Source organism: Mobula hypostoma, chromosome 23 (assembly GCF_963921235.1).
Source record: "Mobula hypostoma chromosome 23, sMobHyp1.1, whole genome shotgun sequence".
NCBI lineage: Eukaryota > Metazoa > Chordata > Chondrichthyes > Myliobatiformes > Myliobatidae > Mobula > Mobula hypostoma.
In genome coordinates, this window is record NC_086119.1 from 31,738,634 (window position 1) to 31,751,411 (window position 12,778).

Genomic DNA, 12,778 nt, shown 5'->3' on the forward strand with positions numbered 1-12,778 from the left:
GGTGTTGATTGAGAGGCCTCTGCGATGACTTTCTGCTGCCATTATGAGTAGTTCTTGAAGTCTTGTTTCTGAGTCAGTTATTAGTACGATGTCATCAGCATATCTGATGTTATTTATATTATGGCCTCCAATTGTGAATCCTTTGATATCTTTGAAATTTCTCAAGATATTTTCACTATATAGGTTGACTAAGTCTGGTGAAAAGACACAACCTTGCCTGACTCCTCTCATGATATTCACATGCTCACTTACTTCTCCTTCTATTCTGACAGATGCTGTCTGGTCCCAGTAAATGTTTCTTAAGAAGCATCTATCTTTCCCATCTATGTCAAGATCTTGAACCATATCCAGAAAATCTTGCTGCCTGACAACTTTTGTATAGGTTAGATGTCTTTTTGTACCTGGATGGCTTGTTCACAGATCATTTGTAGCATGGAAATTGCATTTCTGGTTCCAGTGTTTTTCACAAAGCCACATTGTTCTTTACTGATTTCTGGTTTTATATGGCATCTTGCTTTCATCATGATTACTGAGAATAATTTTTGCCACGTGGCTCATCAGGCTTATTGTACGATGTAACTCACATTGTTGCTCCCTCTTTCTTTGTTCTTTGGAACTGTGAACACTGATTTACTCTCCACAGTACATTAAAAAAACTAGTTTAACCCAGTATATATTTTCCTGTTACACATCCTCAACCCCAGATGTTCCAAAAATCTATTTTATATAGTTCATCTCTCATCTACACGTTGGCTTGCAAAGATAGTCACAGTGGGTTATTAGGTTAACAATGCCATTCAATAAACAATTTTAACACCATGGACACAAGTGACATTTATATAAATGCACATTATAATTTTATGTCTCATTTACAAAATCAAAAAGCTACAAGCAATTCAGGCTTATTCAGTTATTTTATTCTTGTTCGATTTGGCAATAAATCAAATACAGAATTATAAACTATACACCTTTACATAAAATTGAGCTATATGTAAACAAGGACTTCACTTTTTTGGTGTGCACTTTTAATGCTTTCCTTGAACGATCTACCAATTTAACCACATCAATTTTCAGATGCAGTGATTAACCTCGGTGAAATGATGAGTCCAAAGTTCATTGTACCAATCTTCTGGCTTTGTACAGTATGTAACCCTAAAAGCAATAAAGTAAAACAATTTAGACTTATGGGCAAATTTCTTCTCTCCATTTACTATAACAGTGATACTGAAGTCAGTGCATATTAAAACTGAAGTTTCCTTGTTAGACAGTAGCATTTACCCAACGGTATTAAAGGTAACCAAGCAAAACAGTACAGCCAAAGTGATGACCCACCCTCCAAAGCTAACAACTTTTGAAATGACATTTAAGTGGCTGATGTTACCATTGCCTGTAACTGAAATTTTAGTGCTTCATATGTAACCCGAGACACTGAAGACATCTGTGTATCCTGCGAGCATAGACTGCAAAACACAAGTCTGCAGTAACTAAACACAGGATGATACTATTTGGTCATTGCGTTGAGAGTTAGTGGATTTGTGTCCAAAAACTCCCCTTGAAATGACCCCAAGATCAAACCGCCGGCTTAATAAAACTGCTTCCCTTAAAAGTACCCAAAAGCTAGTTATAGAAGATAATTACCTTTTCTTTAAAAGAGGGAATATCTCAAGCATTATTCATCATCATGAAATCTTCCACTCAGGTCCCAACTTCAAACTGTAAGCAGCCCAAAGTGAAGTGATGCATATTAAAGTTTTTTTTCCAGAACTGAATTATGCATGTAGTTCCCCACTCCCACACAAAACTATTCCTATACATTTATTTTATATAATTAGCAGTAGGCTGTAAGGGTCATCAAAATCTTTACCCAAATAGTTGTAGCAAGGTACAAAAATTAAAGTAAATGGTATTGAAAGGTGGCAATAAATGTTCCCGACCAATTGCGTTACAAAGAGCAACTACAACCAGTTGGGATGGCTTTACTTTATGGTCATCTCCACAGCAGAACAGAAACTGTATTTCTGTTAGCCTTGGTAAGTGACCAGCTACTTTAAGCAAATTACTTTGCCAACCAAATCAACATATTTAACTTGAGTAACAGCTTAAATCAGGTACTTTAATGAACAAATTTTAAACACTACCCCCACAAGATTTAAATTGTTAGGGATCATTCTAATAAATGGCATAATAATGGATTAACTAAAAATGAGGAGCAATCTTCAGGAAATAAAAGTTGTACACAATTTAACTTACAAGTGATGCTTTGTAGTTTGTGAAACCAATCACTGAGTGTAGGTACAGAATTTGAATGTCTATTGATACAGCAGAAACAGTCATCTACTGTCTTCCCGTTAGTACATTGATAAAGATCTGTCCTGTCATGGAACCTTCAAGGTTAAGGGGAACCTTAGTTGTATATTCATGGAGCACTGTAATAAAAGGGGTATATTAAGGTCTGGAATGTGTATGAGACTTTTGGAATAGTCATGATTATTGAATGTTCAAAAGGGTTCTGCTAGTTGAGGTATGTTACCATTTCTGTAAGTTTACCTATCAAAGTGTTCCTAACAATTAAAACTGTAGTTAATCATTGACTGTTACTTTATGCTAGGTATAAAACTACATGTTGGGAGAGTAATTCTCTTTGATTCTCCTGGAAGTTTGTTGCACAAGTAAAGACTTGGTTTCCAGTTACAGCTTCCGTGTGCCTCAGTTTTAATCATCACCATACACTCACCTTAAAAGGAGAATGCAGTGATCATTTCTGTTGATGCACAATATTCAAATACCTGTAAAGAATATTATTGGGTCAGCAAAATACTTCCAAAATACAAGTTGACTAGCTTAAAATATTGGCTTATGTATCATCCAGAAATACCAGGTCAACAAACATATTGAGCATGTCAACCAACGATGCCAAGTGGTGAATTATTGTAGCATTGCTTTATGAACAGCCCAACAGAAAGTACTGCTAGGTGCAGATACAACAATGCAAACTAACAAAAATATTTAGAAATTTAAATTAAAACCCAAGGCATGTAAACATTAAATTCCAAATACAAGTTGCATCAATATTAGAATGCTGCTGTTTAACTTGGTCACATTTAATATTAAATATACCTGTCTTTTTCTTCCCCCAATTTCATTATGTGCAAAAAAACCCCCCCAAAACTATAATGCTTTGATACAGACTCTCACTGGAACACCATATGGCCTTTTTCCATTCTAGCTTCAAGAAAAAAAAACACTTACCTTAAACAGGAAGTGATCCCAACCTTTAAAGAAAAAAAGATCACATTAGATGCAACATACTCAAATTAAAATGCCAAACTCAAAACTACTCTCAACTACAGTTCTGTTCAGAACATCAAAATATGCACACCATCTTTCACACAGCAGTTGAACAGAAAAGTCATCATAACAGAACCAGAAACCCAGGAATTACACAAGCTAATGAACACAAACTACTTAAGTGGAGTCAATCCATCTGGCTGCAAGTTGCCAAATTTAATGGTTATTTTTTTAGAATCAGAAATAGCACTAAAATTACAATTATTTTTGATACTGGCAGGATCTTGCAGGAAAGGTCAGCAGGATTCTCCCCCACCTCCACCCAAAAAAAAATCAGCTTTCATTAGACAAGAGACATGAGCTTTAACAGGGGTAGTCTATGAATGGGGGTTTGAATGCCCAAGGCTCTGCTAACAGGCAGTAGGCTTGCTTGTTTGACCTGGCCCGATAAACTGAACAAGCTATAGGCAAGAGAAACAACCCAAATGGATTTGATATTTCTAGAGCATGGCTTCAACCTCTTACCTGAATGCGACATGTTCAGAAGTGTATTCTTACGCCAGAGGCTTGAACTGACATGAATTCAGGCCTTAAAAAAAAATTCAATTATGTAAATCTTCATGTTTTGAGATTACTACATCTTTCTGAATTACTGAATTAATGAACAAATCTCAGCATACTTTGACCAATTCTCGTGGGCTAACAAGCCAATGTTTTGTAGCTTAATCCCAAAGGGCTAACAGCACTAGTCCAGTGGGTAAAGCGAACACTACAAGTTTATTCTTTGAGGCATTTCCAACAACACAGATCTACTGTAAAGAAACAGTTGGGATAGGCCTCATTTTCAGGAAGTGTCACTTAATTTTAAGACCTTAAAATATCGGAGCATAATTAGGTAATTTGGTCCATTAAGCCTGCTCATGGTTAACAAAAGGTTACAGAGCGCTCTTCATATGCCAAGCCATTCAATCCTGGAACCATTGAACCCTCTCCAGTTTCAGTACATCCTTTCTAAGAGGCCCAAACTGCTCACAATACTCCAAGTGAGGTCTCACTAGTGGTTTATAACATTACATCCTTGCTTTTACATTTTAGTCTTCTTGAAGTGAATGCTTTTGCCTTCCTCAGCAGACCCAACCTGCAGATTAATCTTTAGAAAGTCCTGCACAAGGATACCCAAGTTTTTTTGCACCCCAGTTCCTTTGTCTTTTCACTACATTTAGAACAGTCACTTTCATTTCTTACCCAAGTGCATGGCCATACACTTCCTGACACTATATTCCACCTGCTATTTCTTTGCCCATTCTCCTGTCCTTCTGTAGCCTCCTTCAACACTACCTGCTCCCATCATCTGCAAGCTTACCAACAAAGCTATCAATTCCATCATCCAAATCCAGAAATTACAGCAATTGCTGCTCTGCTAGTATCCCCTTCCAATCAATTTTTGCCTGCTCCTTTCTCTTGCATCTAATTCCCTTTACTCCACTGTAATACTGGTACTTCTAATTTTAGCCTGTTCTCAGATTTACCTTAAACTCCCTAATCAATTTTGGTTCATTGCACAACACCCAATTCAGAATAACTGATCCCTTAGTGGGTTCAACCATGAGGTGTTCCAAAAAGACATCTTATAGGCATTAGAAATTCCTCTTCCTGGAATGGAGCAACAACCTGATTTTTCCAAAATCTACCTGCATACGGAAATCCCCCATAACTATTGTAACATTGCCCTTTTGGCAATTTTATATCACATTGGCAACAAAATGAGACTTCTATATCCAGTGTAGTAATTTGGTACTGAGCACACAGCCCAAAGAGACACAAATCAGCAGGAAGGTTGAGCAGGAGAATGGCAGATAGAATACAATTTGGGCAAGCAAGGTAATGCCTTTTGTTTTGTTATGCAATACTGGCCGGAAATAGGCCAGTATTGGAAGTGGGACAAAGTCAGGAAAATCTGGGATAAAGTCAGGTATCTCAGTCAGCAAGGACAAGTCCATTTGCAAGTTGATCTTCAGGTACATAATGAACAACCTTCCAACTGATCATTAGAAGCAATAATGTTCCTACAATTTCACAAGACACTATCATTAATATCCAACTACACAGCTGGAAGTACAAATGGATCAATTCAACTGTGTGCTTGACTCCAATTTATTAATTGCTGCAAGTTTTCTTCTATCACAATTTGTCAATAATGACCTCCACTTCAGTTTTTGCCAATCTCAAATTTAAATCATGAATATAAAATTGACACCGCTTTTTCATCCCAGTGATATACCAACCCCAAACCCCATTCTATTAGTTGACCTCACAGACCTGCAGGTTTAGTGCCTTCACATTGATCCATTTTTACCCAAACATCAATGTCACTATCAACACTTCTGTTCTACTTTATAACTCACTACTTTGCCAGAGTGCAGTGAAATCTAGATTTAGCAAATATCCATTATGGTGCTACAGGATATAGAATGCACTTTACATGCCACTAAGACACCGCAACGCCATTACAATTATACTCTACCATTTCTGTTTGGATTAATTGCAGATCTCAGTAGTTAGGGTGACCTCAGAATCCATTCCAGGTGGTGTGATCCCATCTAGGGTAATCCAATAAGAAAACATTCAGAAACTATTTTGGCAGAGGTAATCTCAGCTAATATATTGATATTGCACCAAACAGCTAGCAGAACATAGTTTGTGGAATGTTCAGAATGACCTAATCATTCACTGTCAATCAGAGCAGTTGAACATTTTGGCACTCATCACAACTTAATAGCAAGGAGGGGGGGAAAAAGGTGATGAAAATAGAATGCAAATGACTGCAATTCAAACGCAAACAACAGGAATTCTGCAGGTGCTGGAAATTCAAGCAACACACATCGAAGGGTCTCGGCCTGAAACGTCGACTGCACCTCTTCCTACAGATGCTGCCTGGCCTGCTGCGTTCACCAGCAACTTTGATGTGTGTTGACGGCAATTCAAAGATCCGTTTTAATACTAGTAACAGATTCAGAGAAACCTGAATTTAAAGTGAGCTTACCATGAGTGAGATTCTTACCAACAGTTTACAAAAACTGTAAAATTAAGGGAACTCTACAAATTTAGAATGCAAACTGAGTTTTTGAAGCTAGTTTTAAAATTTGCCAAAATATTAGAAACATATATTTGTATTGAAATCATCTATAATCTTCCATTACTTTTGGAAAAAACCCCCCCACCAATTTAGTCACTGCATTCACTTCACAGAACTAGAAATCAGACATTAACTTCTACTGTAGTAAAAATTACCATGTAGCCACACCACTGTTCTGCAGGGTCTTCTCTTTTGTACAAGGCAACCATTGTCCATCTTTAGATAAAACAAGAACAATTAACTTTTCTGCACTATTTGCATGAATGCTTCATAAATGCTTCTGATCAACATTTTATATTAATTTGGCAATACATTCAGAAAAACAAAGAAATGTGTTTTTTCTTGTTAGTAACACAACTGGTAAGGTATAACCAGATGTGGGTTGCAAAGAAATATTTACTTTCAGCACTCCGTTCCAGATTTATCTATTAAAAAGATAAAACTCTGAACTGCATGCTAGTCTCAAGATTTTATTTTAATATACTATTCCTCACCTGTATATTACACATTCTGAAACTTCTACAATTGATCTTGATTCCAGCATTCCAATCCAACAATTCTACTTTGATTTATTGAACAAGATACACCTGCAGCATTCAAGAAGATTCAGAATTATTAATTTCACATCCCATCATATCTAGTTACAACACTCTGCCACATAGCACGTCTGTGGAACAGCACTGAATTGATCCCGAACACCAACTAGGTAGGTTTCTTATCTGTAGAATCCTCAACTGGAAGTAACATTTGTGTGAAAATGCCGCCTGGCCTGCTGAGTTTCCTAAACATCTTGTGTTGCTTGGATTTAACATTTATTCTGCCATAGATTGGGCCAAATGGAGGCAAACTATTAAAACTCCACAAACAGTAGCAATGCACACTCTTAATTCCTGGTTTCTGAAGCAGAATCCCCTCTATACAAGTTAAAGAGAAGGTATTAACAAAATATGTATTAAATTTATGAGATTCATGAGCAAAATTAACAATTTCTCAGTGGAAAATCAAAACTGTATGGGAATATTTAGGTGAAGCAGCTATGTGCAAAGAAAGCCAATTAAAGTTTCATACAGGTGACTCAGAATAACCAGAAATGGTAAAGTAGCTTGGGACTGAAGATCTGAAGTTCTTGACTTGAATGATGAACAGGTTGCCATACATTGTATCTGTTGACCATTTCCAGCATCAAGTTGCCAGTATGACACATGCAATCTTAAATATTTGACTACAGGTCATGCATTTAGGCAAGGAGGGCCTTCCAGACACAAGAACATTTTGATGTGCAACTTTAGTTGTCAGATCAGTATTATCAACAAAATTTCTTATTCATATGACAACCAGAGTAACATTATATGTGATAGTAATACAATGACAAGAACAGAATTGCACAAATATTGAATATCTGCAATTCTAGCAGCAAATTCAGGGAAACCTGTGTTGGAAAGTGAGCTTACAAAGAACGAGTTTTTTAATAACAATATAGAAAAATCGTAAGATTAAGGAAACTGCAGATTAGAATGCAAACTTGATTATAATGCAATGTAGGTTAATGGATTATAATTTGCCAATTTATTAGAAATTTATACCATTTGCAGTGTAATCATCCAAAAGTCATCCATCACTTTAGCCACTGCTTTTAGTACCTTTCAGATCACAAAACTAGAATTCGGGAAACAAATGCTGCAGTGGTAATAGCAGAATAACCGAGGTAGAATTAAGAAAGCAAGTGGATTCTGGTTAATTGAGCCATTGGCTAATCGGTGCAGCCGCATATTTGGGACAGATATGCCTGTTTCCAACGTGTGTGTTCAAAAAACAGTGATTTATGTCACTGACGGATAGTGAGAAATAACAGTTTTGCTCAAATTCGGAATTGCTTTGCTCACGTTTCAAGCATTCAGGCTTAAGAGATGCCAGAAACGGCTGGGAATGAAAATGAAACGATTTCACTACTTCACTGTAGAAAAGAATCTGATAAAAGATGTAATTAAGTATTTTCAGTGAGCAACAATCTTTTAAGTTGAAAGGAAAAAATGAAGATGCTAGAAAACTGAAAGATGGTAGAAACTCAGCAGGTTATGCAGCATACGAATTGTTTCGCTTGTTGACCTTTGGGAAGATTCTTTAAAGGTCAGAAACAAGAGACTACAGATGTTGGAATTGGGAGCAACAATCTACTAGAGGAATTCAAGCAGCATCTATGAGATAGGAATTGTCGGTCCATGCCCTGATATATTTGATTAATAACTTCCTCCCACAGATACTGCTCGACTCGCTGAGATCCTCCAGGATATAACTTGTTACTTCTGAAGTTAGGCCACACGATCTGAAATCGACTGATCTGTTTCGTTAACATGCGGTCACATGGATACAGTTCAAGTCACGCTAATAGGAGCACAAGGAAAATAAGCCAGGAACCCGACATGTGTTACAGGCCTCATTATCATCGATACAACGGACAGCCTGCAGCGATGGAAGCAGAGCCTGTGTTGATTTGGCCGCGGCCCGGGGGAAGCGAGTCCGAGAGTAAGCGCCAACCCCCTCCAACAAGGACGGGTCCGCGGTCCGGCGATGGGGCGTCCGAGACCTGAGCCGCCACTGCCGCAGGAAGAGGGTTCCCGTGCCCCCCAAACCACTACCCGAGGACCCGGGAACAAAACAAACGCTGACTCACCTTCCACCGGCCGCTACACCAACTGAGGGCGAATGGCGGCGGACGCGCCCTTTTATACCCACACGGCGGCGCCCAAACTAATCCCCACCAACTTGAGCTGCTCTGACCCGAGCTATTTCCCCAACTTCACCTCCTCACACCCCCGGCTCCATAACAATTAGCACACCTCATTATTTCATTTATTTATTATTTTTCCACCGAAGCCCCATGAGGCTTCACGCCACGATCCGGCGCATGCGCATTCGGCTTTCAGGTGGGGAGGCGGGAGATTGGAACTGCCGTAGCAATGCTGCAGGAATTCGGCAGGCCGGGGTCAGGCAGCATCTATAGAGAGGAATAAGCAGGCGTCATTTCGGGCCGACCAGAATCTCTTTTGTTGGGGCAGGTTTTCAATTATTTAGAGCATATACTTACCTCCAATCACCTTAAAATTATGCCCGCTGGTATTAGCCATTTCTGCCCTAGGGGAAAAGTCTCCGGCTGTCTATTCTATCTATCTATGCCACTTATTATGTTACACACCTCTATCAAGTCACCTCACGTCCTCCTTTGCTGCAGGGAAAAAAGCCCTAACTCGCTCAACCATTCCTTATAAGACATGCTGTCTAATCCAGGCAACAACCTGGTAAATGTCTGCATCCTCGCTGAAGCTTCCCCATTCTTTCCATTCTTCATTCATATATCGATAGTTCTTTATAATCACTAACCCGCTTCTGTCAGTCAAACGAGCCCTATCTATAGAAGATCTAGAAGGGCAGGAGATTGGGGCCGAAAGGGAAAAAAATGGATCAGCCATGATGAAATGGTGGAGTAGACTCAATGGGCCAAATTCTGCTCCCATATATAATGGTCTAAATAGCGACTAACTTAAAAAAAACCATAACAGATCTTTAAAAATATTATAAGTGAAAGGTTTCCATTTTATCTTATGTCAGGCCACCCAGTATCCAAAATTCATGCCTGGTGTGAATAGTTATGACTTAAGGTGACAATGTATTTCATAAACCTATCTGGCTAACACTGGAATAACATGAATACTGTATTTGTGTAGTATTGCCATTCTAGTTTTTGAGCCAAAATACTGTAGGAAATGCTGTCACTGATTGAAATATAAAAACAATGGATTGCAACACAAAAGCACGGAGGCACTTGGTTAGGCAGCATCTATGCAAAGGTTCAAAGGTCAAATTTAATGTCAGAGAAATGTATACAATAGCAGACGCCAACAGAATCAACAAACTCATTTGTAAGGCCAGTGATGTTGTGGGGATGGAATTGGACTCTCTCACGGTGGTGTCTGAAAAGAGGATGCTGTCTAAGTTGCATGCCATCTTGGACAATGTCTCCCATCCACTACATAATGTACTGGGTGGGCACAGGAGTACATTCAGCCAGAGACTCATTCCACCGAGATGCAACACTGAGCGTCATAGGAAGTCAATCCTGCCTGTGGCCATCAAACTTTACAACTCCTCCCTTGGAGGGTCAGATACCCTGAGCCAATAGACTGGTCCTGGACTTATTCCCTGGCATAATTTACATATTACTATTTAACTATTTATGGGTTTATTACTATTTAATTATTTATGGTGCAACTGTAACGAAAACCAGTTTCCCCCGGGATCAATAAAGTATGACTATGACTACTATAATATACATCCTGAAATGCTTTTTCTTCGCAAACATCCACGAAAACAGAGAAGTGCCCCAAAGAATGAACGACAGTTAAACGTGAGAACCCCAAATTACCCCCTCAGCTCTCCCCTCCTGCGTGTAAGAGGCAGCGAGCAACAATCCCCCTCCCCCCACCAGCAAAAAAAAGCAGATCAGTACCGTCATCGAGCCCAAGCGTGTGCTAAGCAATAGCAAAGACACAGACCAAAGTTACCCCAGAGGTTTCGCGTTCCATCTGACATTCGACAGCCCACAGGTTCTCTCACTCCCTGGTAAGCGAGAGGGAGGTGTCCCCCATTTTCACAGCGAGCGGGAGACATAGCAGCAACCCGCTGGTTTACGATGTTAAAAGACCGTTTTGTCGCTTTTTCGACAGCTAATATTTCAGGTTGAGACTCTCCGTTTCATAACAAAGATATTTCCATTCCTTTAATGTATGAATTAAGGGGGTACTGTGCCCTGTAAAAATCATTGAAGTTTCCAATCTAACCATTTAGGTACAGACCTGACATTTTGTACCTTTACATTGATAATCACTATACTTGTTCTTTTATCTAAATTTGATTTTGCACTTAGTTTTTTTGTTGTGCTTGAACCTGCGTTTCAGAATCAGGATTAGTATCATTGACATACGTTGTGAAAATTTTTAACTTTGCGGCAGCAGTATTATGCAATATATGACAAATACCAGTTTAGAAAAAAACAATTAAAGTATTTATGTATACATAATAGTTAAATTAAATAAGTAGTGCAAAAACAGAAATTAAAAAAGTAGCGAGGTGTTCATGGGTTCAATGTCCATTTGGAAATCGGATGCACAGGGGGAGAAGCTGTTCCAGAATCGCTCTGTGTGTGCCCCCCCTTGAGGCTTCTGTATCTCCTTCTTGATGATAACAATGAGAAGAGGGCATATTTTGGGTGGTGGGGGTCGTTAATGATGGATGCGGCCTTTTTGAGGGACTGCTCCTTGAAGATATCTTTAAGTAACCATGATGGAGTTGACTAATTTTACAGCTTGCCTTGATCCTGGCAATTGCCCCCCCCCCCCATACCAGACGCTGATGCAGCCACTCAGAATGCTCTCTTGGACCAACCACAATCATTTCACCTCTGAGGGCATACAGGAGTGAGATATGCCAACTAGTGGAATGGTGCCATAGCAACAGCCTGGCACTCAATGTCAGTAAGACAAAAGAGCTGACTGTGGACTTCAGGAAGAGTAAGACAAAGGAACACATACCAATCCTCACAGAGGGACCAGAAGTAGAGAGAGTGAGCAGCTTCAAGTTCCTGGGTGTCAAGATCTCTGAGGATCTAACCAGGTCCCAACATATCGATGTAGTTATAAAGAAGGCAAGAGCGGCTATACTTCATTAGGAGTTTGAAAAGATTTGGCACGTCAACAAATACACTCAAAAACTTCTATAGTTGTACCGTGGAGGGCATTCTGACAGGCTGCATCACTGTCTGGTATGGAGGGGCTACTGCACAGGACTGAAAGCAGCTGCAGAAAGTTGTAAATCTAGTCAGCTCCATCTTGGGTATTAGCCTACAAAGTACCCAGGACATCTTTAGGGAGTGGTGTCTCAGAAAGGCAGTGTCTATTATTAAGGACCTCCAGCACCCAGGGCATGCCCTTTTCTCACTGTTACCTTCAGGTAGGAGGTACAGAAGCCTGAAGACACACACTCAGTTATTCAGGAACAGTTTCTTCCCCTCTGCCATCCGATTCCTAAGTGGACATTGAAGCTTTGGACACTACCTCACTCTTTTAACAAAAAATACAGTATTTCTGTTTTTGCATGTTTTTAAAAATCTATTTAATATACATAACTGATTTACTTGTTTGTTTATTATTTTATTTATTTTTTTTCTCTGCTAGATTATGTACTGCATTGAACTGCTGCTGCTAAGTTAACAAATTTCACGTCACAAGCCGGTGATAATAAACCTGATTCTGATTCCCTAACCAATGCAGTCATGTGCTCACTGGACATCCTAGACAGTCT

At 39.2% G+C, this 12,778-nt stretch overlaps 1 long non-coding RNA gene and 3 other non-coding genes across 4 annotated transcripts; all 4 read right to left on the bottom strand.

The window, feature by feature from the left end:
- Positions 1-543: 543 nt before the first annotated feature.
- LOC134336769 (uncharacterized) lies at positions 544-9,151 on the bottom strand. Its single transcript, XR_010015879.1, has 9 exons — positions 9,096-9,151; positions 6,919-7,011; positions 6,580-6,640; positions 5,813-5,888; positions 3,814-3,877; positions 3,250-3,272; positions 2,735-2,786; positions 1,639-1,713; positions 544-1,152 (listed from the first exon to the last, which is right to left on the bottom strand). It is a non-coding gene; the product is annotated as an uncharacterized LOC134336769 (long non-coding RNA).
- LOC134337125 (small nucleolar RNA SNORA8) lies at positions 2,855-2,991 on the bottom strand. Its single transcript, XR_010015937.1, has one exon. It is a non-coding gene; the product is annotated as a small nucleolar RNA SNORA8 (small nucleolar RNA).
- Positions 3,997-4,131, bottom strand: LOC134337129 (small nucleolar RNA SNORA18). Its single transcript, XR_010015940.1, has one exon. It is a non-coding gene; the product is annotated as a small nucleolar RNA SNORA18 (small nucleolar RNA).
- LOC134337130 (small nucleolar RNA SNORA40) lies at positions 6,756-6,882 on the bottom strand. Its single transcript, XR_010015941.1, has one exon. It is a non-coding gene; the product is annotated as a small nucleolar RNA SNORA40 (small nucleolar RNA).
- Positions 9,152-12,778: the final 3,627 nt, after the last annotated feature.